Genomic DNA, 14,701 nt, shown 5'->3' with positions numbered 1-14,701 from the left:
TAATCCCAGCGTTTTGGGAGGCTGAGGCGGGCAGATCACTTGAGGTCAGGAGATCAAGACCAGCCTCGCCAACATGGTGAAACCCCGTCTCTACTAAAAATACAAAAAATAAAAAATAAAAAATAAAAAAATAGCTGGGGTTGGTAGTGGACGCCTGTAATCCCAGCTACTTGGGAGGCTGATGCAAGAAAATCACTTGAACTCAGAGGCAGAGGTTGCAGTGAGACAAGATCATGCCATTGCACTCCAGCTGGGGCAATGGAGTGAGACTCCATCTCAACAACAACAAAAAAAAGAACATTCATGATTCATAGGAAGAGGTCAAAATATCCACATTAACAGGAGTTTGGAAGAAGTTGATTCCAACCCTCATGGATGACTCTGAAGGGTTCAAGATTTCAGAGTCTTGGAGGCAGTCCCTGCAGATGGGGTAGAAATAGCAATAGAACTAGAATTAGAAGTGGAAACTGTAGATATGATTGAATTGTTGCACTCTCATGATAAAACTTGAATGGATGGCAAGTTGTGTTTTAGGGATGAATAAATAAAGTGGTTTCTTGGGATGGAATCTACTCCTGGTGAAGATGCTATGAACATTGTTAAAATGATAACAAAGGTTTTAGAATATTCCATAAACTTAATTGATAAAGCAGTGGCCAGTTTGAGGGGATGAGGGGATTGACTCCATTTTTTTTTTTTTTTTTTTTGGAATCTCGCTCTGTCGCCCAGGCTGGAGTGCAGTGGCGCGATCTTGGCTCACTGCAGCCTCCACCTCCCAGGTTCAAGCGATTCTCCTGCCTCAGCCTCCTGAGTAGCTGGGATTACAGGTGACTGCCACCAACCCTGGCTAATTTTTGTATTTTTAGTAGAGATGGGGTTTCACCATGTTGGCCAGGCTGGTCTTGAACCCCTGACCTCAAGTGATCTGCCGCCTCGGCCTCCCAAAGTGCTGAGATGACAGGCATGAGACACTGCCCTTGGCCAATTTTGAAAGAAGTTCTGCTGTGGGTAAAATGCCATCAAACAGCATTAGCTGGTAAGAGAAATCTTTGAAAGGAAGAGTCAATAGATGCAGCAAACTTCATTGTTGTCTTATTTTAAGAAATTGCACAGCCACTACAAGCTTCAGCAGTCACCATCTCCATCAGTCAGCAGCCATCAACATCAATGCAAGACCCTCCATCAGCAAAACAATACAACTCGATGAAGGCTCAGATGATCTGTAACATTTCTTGGCAATAAGGTATTTGATAATTAAGGTGTATACCTCGCTTTTTAAAAATATAATGTTATTGCACACTTAGACTACAGTATAGTATAAACATAGCTTTTATATGCTTGGGAAACCAAATAATTGGTGTGACTCACTTTATTGCAGTATTCGCTTCATTGTGGTGGTCTGGAACCAAACCCACAATATCTTCAAGGGATAGCTGTACCTTAAACTGAATAAGGCCACAGAGAATAACCCCCATTATTTTGTGCCCTTCAGTGATGATATAGCACCTGCCCATGCGTTCCCACCATGCTCCTCATGGTGACAGTTTATGCCAAAATACTCTGAGTAACATGTCCCTGCAGAGACAGCCGTGGATGAGTGGCAGCAAGCCAGGGCTTTTCCTGTGCTCTTTTGACTTCAGCCTCTTTATTCCATTCTGGGCAGACCCAGCTAGCCGAGAGTGAAGAGACAGAAAGAAAGCAGAGAGCCTCTCCGTCGGCCCGTGGTGGTGGACTGCGTGAGGCAAGGAGCCTCCTCCTCCACTCAAAGAAGCTTCTTTCTAAAGATAAGAACTTCAGCACCATAGTTAAAAAAAGAAAAAGAAAAATCAAAAGAAGGGAACTGCCTGCTTTCTACCTGGGGCAGAGACGTAAGCACAATTAGACATCCAATTTACAAGGCTTTTACTTTCATCATCTCCTTTGAGCCTCGCCATAAGCCAGTGAAGAAGGTGGGAGCTGGCATAATGTCATACTTAACCTTTCCATTTATGGAGAGTGAGCTGTGGGCCAGGTCCTCTAGCAGGATCACCAATATAAAGGTACATACAGTGAGGTGCCGGTTCTGAAGGGCGTGACATGCATTGTAGTGGGTATGTAGCAGGGACATTGAGACAGGAAATTGTACATGAAATTGCTGTGAGTGTTGGTGTCTGTTTTCAGAAGAGGCCGAGTTTGCATAAATGGACTTAAGAATTTAGTCTTGGCAAGAAGATGGGAGATTCTGACATTTTTCTTGCTGTTAAAATTCTTTGCTATATGATGTTTTAGCAATTGGCATAAATAATTTCTTTTTTCATATTCACTTCATTCTAAAAAGTATTTGAAATTTCTTCAAAGGTAAAATTGCCAACTATTTCCCTGGAAACATAGATATGGGAAGTATCCAAATTATCTAAGAAGTTGTATCAAGTTTATATTGGCAATGCTGAGTTTGTTTGTTTGTTTATTTATTTATCATTTGAGACAGAATCATGCTGTATTGCCCAGGCTGGGGTGCAGTCATTGAGCATGATCATAGTTCAATACAGCCTTGAACTCCTGGGGTGATCCTCCTGCCTAATCCTCCCAAGTAGCTAGGACTACAGGCATGTGATTTTTGTATTTCTGTAGAGACAGGGTCTTGCTATATTGCCCAGGCTGGTCTCGAACTCCTGGCCTCAAGTGATCCTCCTGCCCAAAGTGCTAGGATTTCAGGTATGAGTCCCACCTCCCTGGCTCCTGAATTCACTTAATTCACTTTTTAATCCTTTTTTTCTTTTTTAAGACAGTCTCACTCTGTTGCCGAGGCTGGAGTGCAGTGGCATGATCTTGGCTCACTGTAACTTCCTCCTCCCAGGTTCAAGCAATCCTCCTGCCTCAGCCTCCTGAGTAACTGGGACCACAGGTGCGTACCACCACACCTGGCTAATACTTGTATTTTTAGTAGAGATGGGGTTTCACCGTGTTGGCCAGGATGGTCTCAAACTCCTGACCTCAAGTGATCTGCTGACCTTGGCCTCCCAAAGTGCTGGGATTACAGGCATGAGCCACCATGCCCAGCCCACTTTTTAATTTTTAAAATTAACTATTAAGTAGATCAAAAGTATGCTTATAAAATATATGTGAGTCATGGTTCTCATTGCTGGGAACTTTAAAAAATTCTGTTATGAAAAATTTCAAACTTATACAAAAATGAAGAGGGTGAAATAATGAACGCCTATACCTATCACTCAGCTCCATCAATTATGGCCAGCCTTGTCATAATTACGATTATAATTTCCTAGGAGTGTGTCTATAACTTGACAAAACTGACTCAAAAACAAGTGAAATACCTAAACACTACTAAATAAACTGAATTCATGATTAAAAAAACCTTTCTACATTGTTGATCAGAGTATATATCAATAATTACACTCCTAATACTATGCAGCCATAAAAAGGAATAAGACCATGTTCTTTCAATGAGATCACTTGGACTCGGGAAGGGGGACATCACACACCGGGGCCTATTATGGGGAGGGGGGAGCGGGGAGGGATTGCATTGGGAGTTATACCTGATGTAAATGACGAGTAGTTGGGTGCTGACGAGTTGATGGGTGCAGCACAGCAACATGGCACAAGTATACATATGTAACAAACCTGCACGTTATGCACATGTACCCTAGAACTTAAAGTATAATAATAATAAAAAAAAAAAAAAAAGACCATGTTCTTTGCATGGACATGGATCAAGCTGGGCGCAAACTGACACAGGAACAGAAAGTCAAACACCACGTGTTCTCACTTTTAAGTAGGAGCTGAAAAAGGAGATCACATGAACACAAGGAGGGGAACAACACACACTGGGGCCTGTTGGGGTGGTCGAGTCGGGGGAGGGAGTATATTAGGAAAAATAGCTAATGCTAGGTGATGGGTTGATTGGGGCAGCAAATCACCACGGCGCATGTTTACCTGTGCAACAAACCTACACATCCTGCACATGTACCCCAGAACTCAAAATTAAAATTAAAAAATAATAATTCCACTCCTAGATTTATCATTTGACCATGTGCAAGATATATTGTCTAGGTACATAACACAAGAGGAATGCACATTGAAAAGAGAGATTGTATGCTTTTAAGTTCCATTCAGAGTCCTCAAAAGTATAGCCAATAAGTCCGAATGATTACAAAATGACTCCCACATATCTGCCAAAAAGACACAGAAGTATTCATAGCAGCATTTTTCCCGTCAAAATTTGAAAACAACACCACATATCTATTATGGTAGGATAGATAAATTGTGGAATACCATACAACAATGAACAAACTATAACCATATCCAACTATATGAATGATCCTCATCAATACAGAGATCATCGAATGAGAGAAGCGCAATATAATATGTGAATCTGTGCAACTGCACTTACATGAGGTTCACAGTAACAGACACAACTAATTTATTGTCACTTTGGTTTAAATGTGTTCCCCAAAAGTTGATGTGTTGGAAAGTTAATCCCTTTGCCCTCATGAATGGATTAACGGATTATTGAGGGTTCTGCCTTCATGAGTGGATTAATGTCACTGTCACAGGAGTGAGTTTGTTAGTGTGGGAGTGGCTTTGTTATAAAGGTGAGCTCTCTTTGGCTCTCTTGTTCTTGCCCTCCTGTCATGGGCTGATGCTCGCCAGATGCTGATGCCATACTCTTGGACTTCCCAGCCTCCAAAAACTGTAAGAAATACATTTCTTTTCTTTATAAGTTATCCTGTCTGTTGTATTATGTTATAGAAACAGAAAACAGACTAAGACAATTGTGTTAGGAATCAAGATGACTGTTACCCTTGAGAGGTTAGTGACAGTGAATGGGCACAAGGGAACTTCTGGGGATCTGGTCGTGTTCTATTTTATTTTTTAATCTGAAAGCTTATACATACGTGTGTTCATTTCGTGAAAATTCATTGGACTGTATCCTTTTATGTGTGTACTTTCTGTATATATACTTCAATAAAATTTTATATTACAAAAAATTAAAGTGAAATATAATAGCCACAAAATTTATAAGTAAAGAAAATATCTACCTGATGCTGCTCTTGTTTGTTTGTTTTTTAAAAAAAGTTTGTGCTAACAGAAAGGGTTAACATAATGAAACTAGCTTTTTAATAACTTTTTCCAGAAAGCTCATGGTCTTAATCTTGAGAAATGGGAATAGGAAAATGAAGATACTGATTCTTCTAAGGGTAGGAAAACACTCCTTCCCTTTAAGATATACTGTAGGATTATGAAGCACGCTGTGCCCTTTAGGCCATCAGAAGTCTGACCCATATAGTAATTAATCCTATTCTCTGACAGTTGTCTTCGTCAACTGTCCACTCTAAGCCTGTTTCTCCATCTGTAGAAAGGAAAGTCATACCTACCACCCTGCTGGCAGCTGGTAGGTGACCTGTTTGTTTGTTTGTTTGAGACAGGGTCTCAATTTGTTGCCCAGGCTGGAGCGCAGTGGTGTAATCTCGGCTCACTGCAACCTCCGCCTCCCGAGTTCAGGTGACTCTTGTGCCTCAGCCTCCCAAGTAGCTGGGATTACAGGCATGCAAGACCACACTTGGCTAATTTTTGTGGGTTTTTTTTTGTTTTTGTTTTTTGTTTGTTTTTTTAGATAGAGTCTCACTCTGTCACCAGGCTGGAGTGCAGTGGCGCAATCTCAGCTCACTGCAGCCTCCACCTCCCAGGTTCAAGTGATTCTCCTGCCTCAACCTCCTGAGTTGCTGGGACTACAGGTGCTTGCCACCACGCCCAGCTAATTTTTGTATTTTTAGTAGAGACTACAAATACACCATGTTGGCCAGGATGGTCTCTATCGCTTGACCTTGTGATCCACCCACCTCGGCCTCCCAAAGTGCTGGGATTAGAGGCGTGAGCCACTGTGCCCGACCAATTTTTGTCTTTTTTAGTAGAGATGGGTTTCACTATTTTGGCCAGGCTAGTCTCGAACTCCTGACCTTAAGTGATTCGCCCACCTAGCCTCCTAAAGTGCTGGGATTACAGGCGTGAGCCACCGCGCCCGGCTGGTGATCTGATTATTAATAATGTTATTAGAATATTATTAAACAGTAAGTTTAGTTCTAGTTTGTTTTTAATTTCTGCAAATAATTTCACCTGAGCACAACTATTTTCCTGGGAACTCTAAATTGTTCCTCTGCATCTACCACAAAGAAAAATCTAGGCGGCTTCCATTCCTTGCCCTTGCTCTCTCTGTACATTTTTGTTGTTGCTGTTTCTAGTAAAGCATCGTCATCTTACTAAGAAATGCAGTGGGTCGTTTCATTCTAGAGCTATGGTTTGTCTTGTGCTAGAGAAAAATTCCAAGTTCTCTAAGGAAGTATTCCACGTCTGCTTACTCACCAAGACTTGTCTGTAGATTCTTGAATTCCTTAAAAAGAAGAGTTCAGTTCTACATTTTAATTTATGTCCTTACTTTAAACACAGATTATCCATTATTCTGTTGTTTGTCAGGATTCCTTCATTTTTCATTTTAACCTCATTTTCTGCATCGTAGGTTTTCATTCTGAGATGGAGATCAATCATGCTGTCCCAACCTGTTTGTAGAGTATTAATCATCCGGTTCTCTCCAATGGGCTTTTCATATGGTTGCATTTTACATCTGTTCATTCCTTTCTCATACAAGATGCACAGCCTACTCCTATTTTCTATTAAAAATCTCATGTAAAATAGTGTATTTTTCCCCATGACATTTTCATTGGCTGAAGACGTCTCAGAAACTATTTGGATTAGGGAGGCGCTATCATTTTTATTTACGTTATGTCTTTGTATTTCATGGTATCTCCTCCCACTGTTTAAGGCAAGCAGAGCCTGCAATGACCTCTTGAACTGATTCCCACAAGCCTTCTTTCTCAGAGAGTAGGCAGGTCTCACATTTCCACAGGGCAGAGATCACCTGATTTCATTTATCAGCTAATCCATAGATAAAGCTAGTGATTCTTCTGTTATATAGGATATAGAGAGGAATTTATCTGTGAGGCAAATAAAAAACACTGAACAAAAGTTTTATACTTTTAAGACAGCAGAGTGGAAGAAACTTATTCCTCAAAAATATTGTTTTCTGAAGACTCGTCATTCCTGAAGTGAACATAAAATCTTTTATTGTAAAATCAGAGTTGAGATAGCAACTATTAATAATTTATATAGACATTCTGCCACTGCCAGTTACTTTAGTCATATCATAATAACCATAGTATCATTGACATAATCTAATATTCCTTTATATTTGAGGTTACGTTAATGACAGTGGCCTTTTCTGTGTTTTTGAAGATAGATAGGAGATAGCTGAATTTTTTTCCCCAGACAAGCATTTGAAGGCTATTATTGGTAGATTTCAAGACTATAGTTTCTGCTTTCATTCAGTAGACAATGGAATGGAATAAAATATACTTGCAAGTACTCCCAAACAGCATATCTGCGATTCTTTTTTTTTTTTTTTTGAGACAGAGTCTCACTCTTGTTGCCCAGGTGCAGTGGCACAATCTCAGCTCACTGCAACTTCTGCCTCTCGGGTTCAAGGGATTCTCCTGCTTCTGCCTCCCGAGTAGCTGGAATTATAGACACCTGCCACCACACCCAGCTAATTTTTGTATTTTTAGTAGAGATGAGGTTTCACCATGTTGGCCAGGCTGGTCTTGAACTCCTGACCTCAGATAATCCACCCACCTCGGCCTCCGAAAGTGCTGGGATTACAGGCGTGAGCCACCATGCCCAGCCTATATCTGCAATTCTTATAGCTGTGATACCTCGGGCAGCTTATTTTTCCCTGTTCTTTCTCTTTCCCTGGTTCTCTAGCTTTCCTTTTCAATGCCAGTATTGCCTGGGGTTCCATCTTTGGTCCTTTTCTTGCTGTTACACACTCTCCTTGTGCCTGTGGTCATCACTAGCACCCGTACTCCTTGGCTCCCCCATCTTCATCTCTAATGAAAGCCCCTCTTCTAAGCCTCCTTTTTCTGTATATGCAACTGCTGGTTTGCCTTGAAGGTGCTTCCATCAGATCTCACTACCCTAGAACAGGTGATTCTCGGAAGTGTTGACTTGCTTTTAACCTATAGTCTCAGTGAACCATGTGCTTGACTGTGTTTCTGTTATAACTTTAACATCGTTGCTGCCTCAGCATCCATTTTTAGCCCTAAGTTGTTTCAAATCCAGTGTTACTGCACCACCTTTGGCCCAGTTAAAACTTCCCCTCCCTGTGTGGTTGTGTCCTGTTGAGCCCACTCGTTCCTCATTCCGTTCACCCAAAACCTCCACAGCTGCTATGGATAAAACCTAGCGGTCAACACCAGTCATTCAAATAAGTTTTCCCTCTTCTCACATGCTTTCCTTAAATTAGCCAATCCACAGCTCCCTCGGGAAAATGCAAATGCTAATCCTCGTGGGCCTTAATAAAGGCATCATCCCGCGGCTCCTGTCTCTCACTCACCACCCGATGGTCGAGCTCCCTGCTGCCTCCAGACTTTTCGTCGGCCCTCCTAACCTCTCTGGGTCTGTAAGTGATAAGTTTCTCTGTTTCATGCATTTTGGTTTGATCTCTTCACTGTGTCTCACCTGACCATCACACTGGAAGCTAACTTTCAACTCTCCTAGAGTGTGGCTAACTTGAGTTATACGGCCACTGTTGCCAGAGAAACCTTAAGACCAAAATAGAAACCGAAACAATAAAAATCATAACAGGGCAGAGCACAGCAGCTATAATGCCAGCACTTTGGGAAGCCGAGGTGGGTGGATCACCTGAGGTCAGGAGTTTGAGACTGGCCTGGCCAACGTGGTGAAACCCCGTCTCTACTAAAAATACAAAAAAAAAAAAAAATTGGCCGGGCGTGGTGGCAGGCACCTGTAATCCCAGCTACTTGAGAGGCTATGGCAGGAGAATTGCTTAAACTTGGGGTGGGTGAAGGTTGCAGTGCTCTAGCCTGGGCAACAAGAACAAAACTCTGTCTAAAAAAAAAAAAAATTTGTAACAGTTTCCCTCTGTTTTGCCACTAGGAGATTCAGGACAGATTTGGTGGCCTATCTGTAGCTGTTTAAGATCTGTCTTTCGTGTATTAAATTCACCTCAATTCCCTTTGCCTAAACGTTTCATCTGTTTTTTATCCTGTTGTATGAATTTATATAACCTTGCTTTTAACCTAGGAGGGGGTATAAATATAAATGATGTAATGTATTTTATATGTACAGATTATTTAAATATATAATCATTTGTATATATAGTCCTCCCTCAGTATCCATGCGGGATTGGTTTCAGGACCCCTTGCAGATACCAAAATCCATGGATGTTTAAGTTTTTGATAGAAAATGATATTTGCATATATCCTATGCTTGTACTTCCATATATTTAAATCATCTCTAGATTATTTATAATAACTAATACAATGTAAATGCAATGTAAATAGGTGTTATATTGTGGTGTTTGGGAATGACAAAGTCTGTACATGTTTGGTACAAACAATTCATTTTTTTCCTGAATATTTTTGATTCATGGTCAGCTGAATCCACAGATGCAGACGCCACAGATATGGAGGGCTGCCTGTATCTATAAATACAGCTATACTTTGCTTACTGTCAGGAATACATTCTGAGAAATGCATTGTTAGGTGATTTCGTCATTGTGTAAAAATCACAGAATCCACTTACAGAAACCTAGGTGAGCTGGCCTACTACGCTACTACTCTGCTATATGGTGTAGCCTATTGCTCCTAGGCAATTGTAACATAATTGTAAGTATTTGTATCAAAACATATCAACATAGAAAAGGTACAGTAAAAATATGGTATCCAAGATTTTAAAAGGTACACCTGTAGAGGTCAGGATCATCAATATCATTGTCTTCCACGTCCACATCTTGTCCCACTGGAAGGCCTTCGGGGGCACTAACACACGCAGAGGAGCTGACATCTCCTGACAACAACGCCTCTGGAAGACCTTCTGAAGGAACTGCCTGGGGCTGTTTTATAGTTAGCTTTTCATTTTATTTATTTACTGTAGAGGAAGGGTCTTGCTATGTTGCCCGGGCTGGTCTCAAACTCCTGGGCTCAAGCGATCTCCAGTCTTAGCTTCCCAAAGTACTGGGATTACAGGCATGAGCCACCATGCTTGGCCCCAGTTAGCTTTTTTTTTTTTTTTAAATAGGAGTACAGTCTAAAATAACTACAAAAGGTATGGTAAGTACTGAGTGATAGAACTGTATCAGCTCCATTATAATCTTAAAGGACCACTGTTGTATATGTGGTCCATTGTGGACAGAAAGGCTGCTATGTGGCCTGGGACTGTACACATACCCCTGCTGAGTATCTCCACCTTGATAGTCCATGTGGCGATACCTTAAGTTCAACACATTGAAAATTTATCCTCCTAAATTCTGTGCCATGACCTCACCTGATCAGTCTCCCAAACTAGCGGTAATCTTACATCTTTGACTCTTCTTTCTCCCCCAGCCTCATGTGTAATTAGTTATCAAATCCTCTCAATTTATTCTGGGCTTTCCTCTAGCCCCACGCTAGCTGTCCCAGCTGGAACAATTACAACAGTAATTGCCACTCTACTCTCTGTTCTGCTTCAGAATAACCTTCCTAAACTGTTTAGTATTGTTAGTGCCCTATTTAAAACACTTCCCTATCTCCCCATTGACAACAAGATAAATTTCAAACTACTTTGTATGATGAACAGGGCTCTTCATGATTTGAATGGTGAAGTCTTTTATCTCGATAATGGGAGTTTATCCTCTCCCTTCTTGGGGTTCACTATGCTTGAGTCACATTGGTTGCAGGTTGGAAGCAGACTCTCAGACAGACAGAGATTGGAGAGTAGGAGTTTTGTCAGGGTGTGCGCCTTAGATTACTACCTGTAGAAGAGAAGGGAAGAAAGCAGAAAGGGGCTAAGGGGGAAATTGGCCATGACATGTGGAATGCAGGAGCTAGCTTGTATGGAAATTGGCAAATGCTATAAACCAGGGTCCACAGCTTCCATATGGCCTCCCATTTGTAGCTCTGAGTACCTCTGGCCCCACTGGGTTGGGAGCATGGTTCAAGCTCAAGACTGACCTTTAGAGCTGTATGAGATGAATGAGTCTTTTGGCAAATGTCAAATGGAGTCCCTGGCTTTCTCTCCATCCTCTTGGACTAAAAATTCTCCTGGATTGTCATTCTCTTTAAGTTACCCACTCCAAAGTCATTTTAATTCATCAGCTTCTTCATGTTCTTTATGGCAGTGTTTCTCAACCAGGGGCAATTTTGCCCTCCAGGGGATATTTGGAAGTATCTGAAGACATTAGTTCTTATTACTGAGTGTGGGGGTACTATTGGCATCTAGTGGGCAGAGGCCAGGAATGTTGCTAAATATCCTACAACACATAGGATAACCCCACAACAAAAATGATCCAGCCTCAAGTGTTAATAGTGCTGCAGTTGAGAAACTGCTCTAAGGCTGTAATGACTCAGTGGGCACTTCATTCTGGATGACCATGGGGAAATAATGAAATCAGTTGTTTCACCTCTGCTGGTCTTGAGTCAGCCAGAGTCCCTTCCCCTCCCAATTTTTCAATGCTAGCTGGATTTTCATTGCCTTTTATCCCTACCAGGCTGGGTAATCAATCTCAGATTCCTTTCTATTTCTTTGGAGTTTATGGCCTGCAGTCAGTTAAAATGCTGTTGCAAGAAAAACAAGCCATCTTGATTTAAAAGAAAAGTTTATTGTAAGAATATTGGATAGCTCACAGAAATACCAGGAGGGCTGGATTGTGGCATCCTCACTGAAATCAGGGAGCCCAATTCATCTGGATACTAGACATCTAATACTATACCACGAAGTAGATCTGGTAAGGTCACTGCCATTGGCACCCCAAACATTAAATTTTACAGCTTGTGCACTGGACAGGACACTCCATTGTAGCACTGTGCTGCTGTGGTCCCCGAACTCTGGGTGCTGCTGCTGGAAATGTTTCCCTGCTATCCCAGCTCCTCTGCTTCTCCTGTTTCACAGTCTGGAGTGGGTGTGTTTGTCTGATGAGGCCTAGGTTGTTAAAACTGCAAATAATGCTTTGAGGGTGTCTGGTAATTTCAACTTGGATGGTGGAAGGTTAGCTTTACCTCTGATCAAACAACTTGAAGTTGGGGAATTCATCAGACACAGGGAAGTATTTCTGGAGAACAACATAGTGACAACTTTTAGGAGAAAAGTGTTCATTCCTTTTGACGTTCACATAGATTTCAGGCCACTTTATCGTAAATATCTCTAATAGCAAAAGTTTAGAAGTGTGTAGCTCTCTGTATTTTTCTAGTATGTTATCTCAAGTTAATTCATAGATTTCTGACTCTATCATAACTGCTGTATACTTTTTCATATGCTCCCCACCCCGCCCCAACAACTTGTAATTTGGAACCACTATAGTTAGTATATTTACTTCCTCAGGATAAAAACAGGTGTATGTCCCCTAAAGATCTTACCTTTATTATTCTAATTCATTTCAACATGTGCTGGCAGTGCTAAAATAAACAATGCTGGGAGTAGTTTTCTAGGATATAAAGGTAGACAGCATGACTTTTCATTTGTATCTTTGATTAATTATGTGCTTGCCTCTTTTATGGAAGACAAATCCACATGTAAAGCTATACCAAGACAGAAAAACAATAGACCTTTTAAAAAGGTTAGTGTGAGTGTGACGTTTTCTACTTTTTTCCTTATTGTCACTTGATGGATCTTTCCATTCACCTTTTCTGGCATCAAAGATGAAAAATTATGTGCTTCAGAGATGAGCTGATAATACCCTGACAGGGCTTTGAAAGAGTTTCTGGTAGCCTGTCTTATAAAATACCAACATTTCCTTGAAGACTCAGAAATTGCCAGTATAGTAGGGTGGTTACTTAATTTATGTATTTTTTTATAAGATAGGGTCTGCCTATGTTGCCCACGCTGGTCTTGAACTCCTGGGCTCAAGGGATCCTCCTGCCTTGGCCTCTCAAAGTGCTAGGATTACAGACATGAGCCACCATGCCTGGCCATGGCGATTATTGAAAAAAAATATATATAGTGAAGTTAATAAGGTGATTTGATAGAAGGACCCAGAGACAGGTCAGTTTTGACTTTCACATGAAGACTGGGGGCAGCCAATTTGCCTTTTGCTGTTGGCTGTATTTGGTGTATGTTGACGAGGACCCAATCTTATTGCCAAACATAGGATTGCTTGTTCATTGTTGCCTAAGGTATCTTTCCTTACTGTTGTCTATCATCCCTTCACTGACCACAAACTCAGAATTAAAAATATTAAAAAACAAATGATCAAATAAAAACTACTTCCTTTATAAAGCCCAGTGCAGGAAGGAGGGAGGGGAATCCTTTTGAGTCAGAGACTGGAGATCACCACACCCAGTTTCAGAAATCATCAGAATGGAGCAGGCTTGCTTTTTAAATAAACTTTTAATTTCAGATAGTTTTAGATTTATAGAAAAGTTAGAGATAGTATAGCAAATACTGGATCCACACCAGCAAATTGTCCTTTACTGAAAGTTTATGCTCAAAGAAGGTTGAAGCCCGATCACCCCCAATGGAAAATGAGAGCTAATGTTGTGCCTGGCTGACTACCGATTGTCCTGCCGTATTCACTTTTTGATTTTAGCAGAATCTCCAGGGGATTCTTGTGCACATGACAGTTTGAGAACCATTTAGCTAAGTTACATTCTTGGTCGACTTGTTGGGGTGGGGCGTGGGGCGTGGGGAGTGTGCGTGTGTTTAGGTGTGTGATTGCAGTTTGATGAAGTGATTTTCATTTATTTGGAGAATCCATAATCCAGACCCGATTGGACCATCTCTAGAATTATGTAGGCCACAGTGAGGGAATAAACTGCCTTTACTCTTCCCTCTGCTTAGTATCTTCTCTCCCAGATCTTCACAAAGTTCCCTTCCTCAGGTCTGTCCTCGGAGAGCCCTTTCCAGACCACCCTATTTATGATGGGCCCTGTCATTCTCTAGCTGCTGACCCTGCTTTACATTTCTTCTGTAACATTACAAAGTAGATATATTTGGTTTTTATTTTGTTTGCTGTCTGTCTCTCACCACACACTAGAACATGAGGCCAGTGGAAGGCAGGAATCTGCTTTGCACACCACATCCTCACTAAGTCCCTGCTTACTCAATTAACCCGTTTTGACTCATTTTATGAAAAATATAACACTAGTGATTTGGTAGCACAAACTACTTTTCAATTTTCTTTTCATGAAAAGAAATTCAAGAAGACTTTATTCTAGCTCATATTTTTGTACTAATTTTTTGACTGAGAATTCCTTTTGTCTCTAAGCATATTTTAAACCTTATGCTTATTACACAAGTTTATTGGTGATATAAAAAAAAGTAAATGAAAAAAATCTTCCACAATTGCTATTCCAACTAGTTGCTTTTCTTTTTTCCCTGCCAGGATCCAATTCATATCTATATGGATGGACTTCAGTTTTTAAGTTAATTGTAGAGGTTTGCTGACAAACGTAGATGACATATATCAGTTTCTCAGACTAGGAATTTTGTTTTTCTTAATGTATTTGTTTTTATTCTTTTATGTTTTTAATATATAAACCTTTAAACCCTTAAAGTGACAAAAATATTCAGTGTTTTAACTTTAAAATAATTACGTGTCCCTAAGGAACACGAAAGGACCATGCCAACTTGCAAAGGACAGGAAATAAAAAGCCAGAAGTTG

Source organism: Mandrillus leucophaeus, unplaced genomic scaffold (genome assembly GCF_000951045.1).
Source record: "Mandrillus leucophaeus isolate KB7577 unplaced genomic scaffold, Mleu.le_1.0 Scaffold501, whole genome shotgun sequence".
Lineage (NCBI taxonomy): Eukaryota > Metazoa > Chordata > Mammalia > Primates > Cercopithecidae > Mandrillus > Mandrillus leucophaeus.
This window is presented reverse-complemented; position numbering follows the sequence as displayed.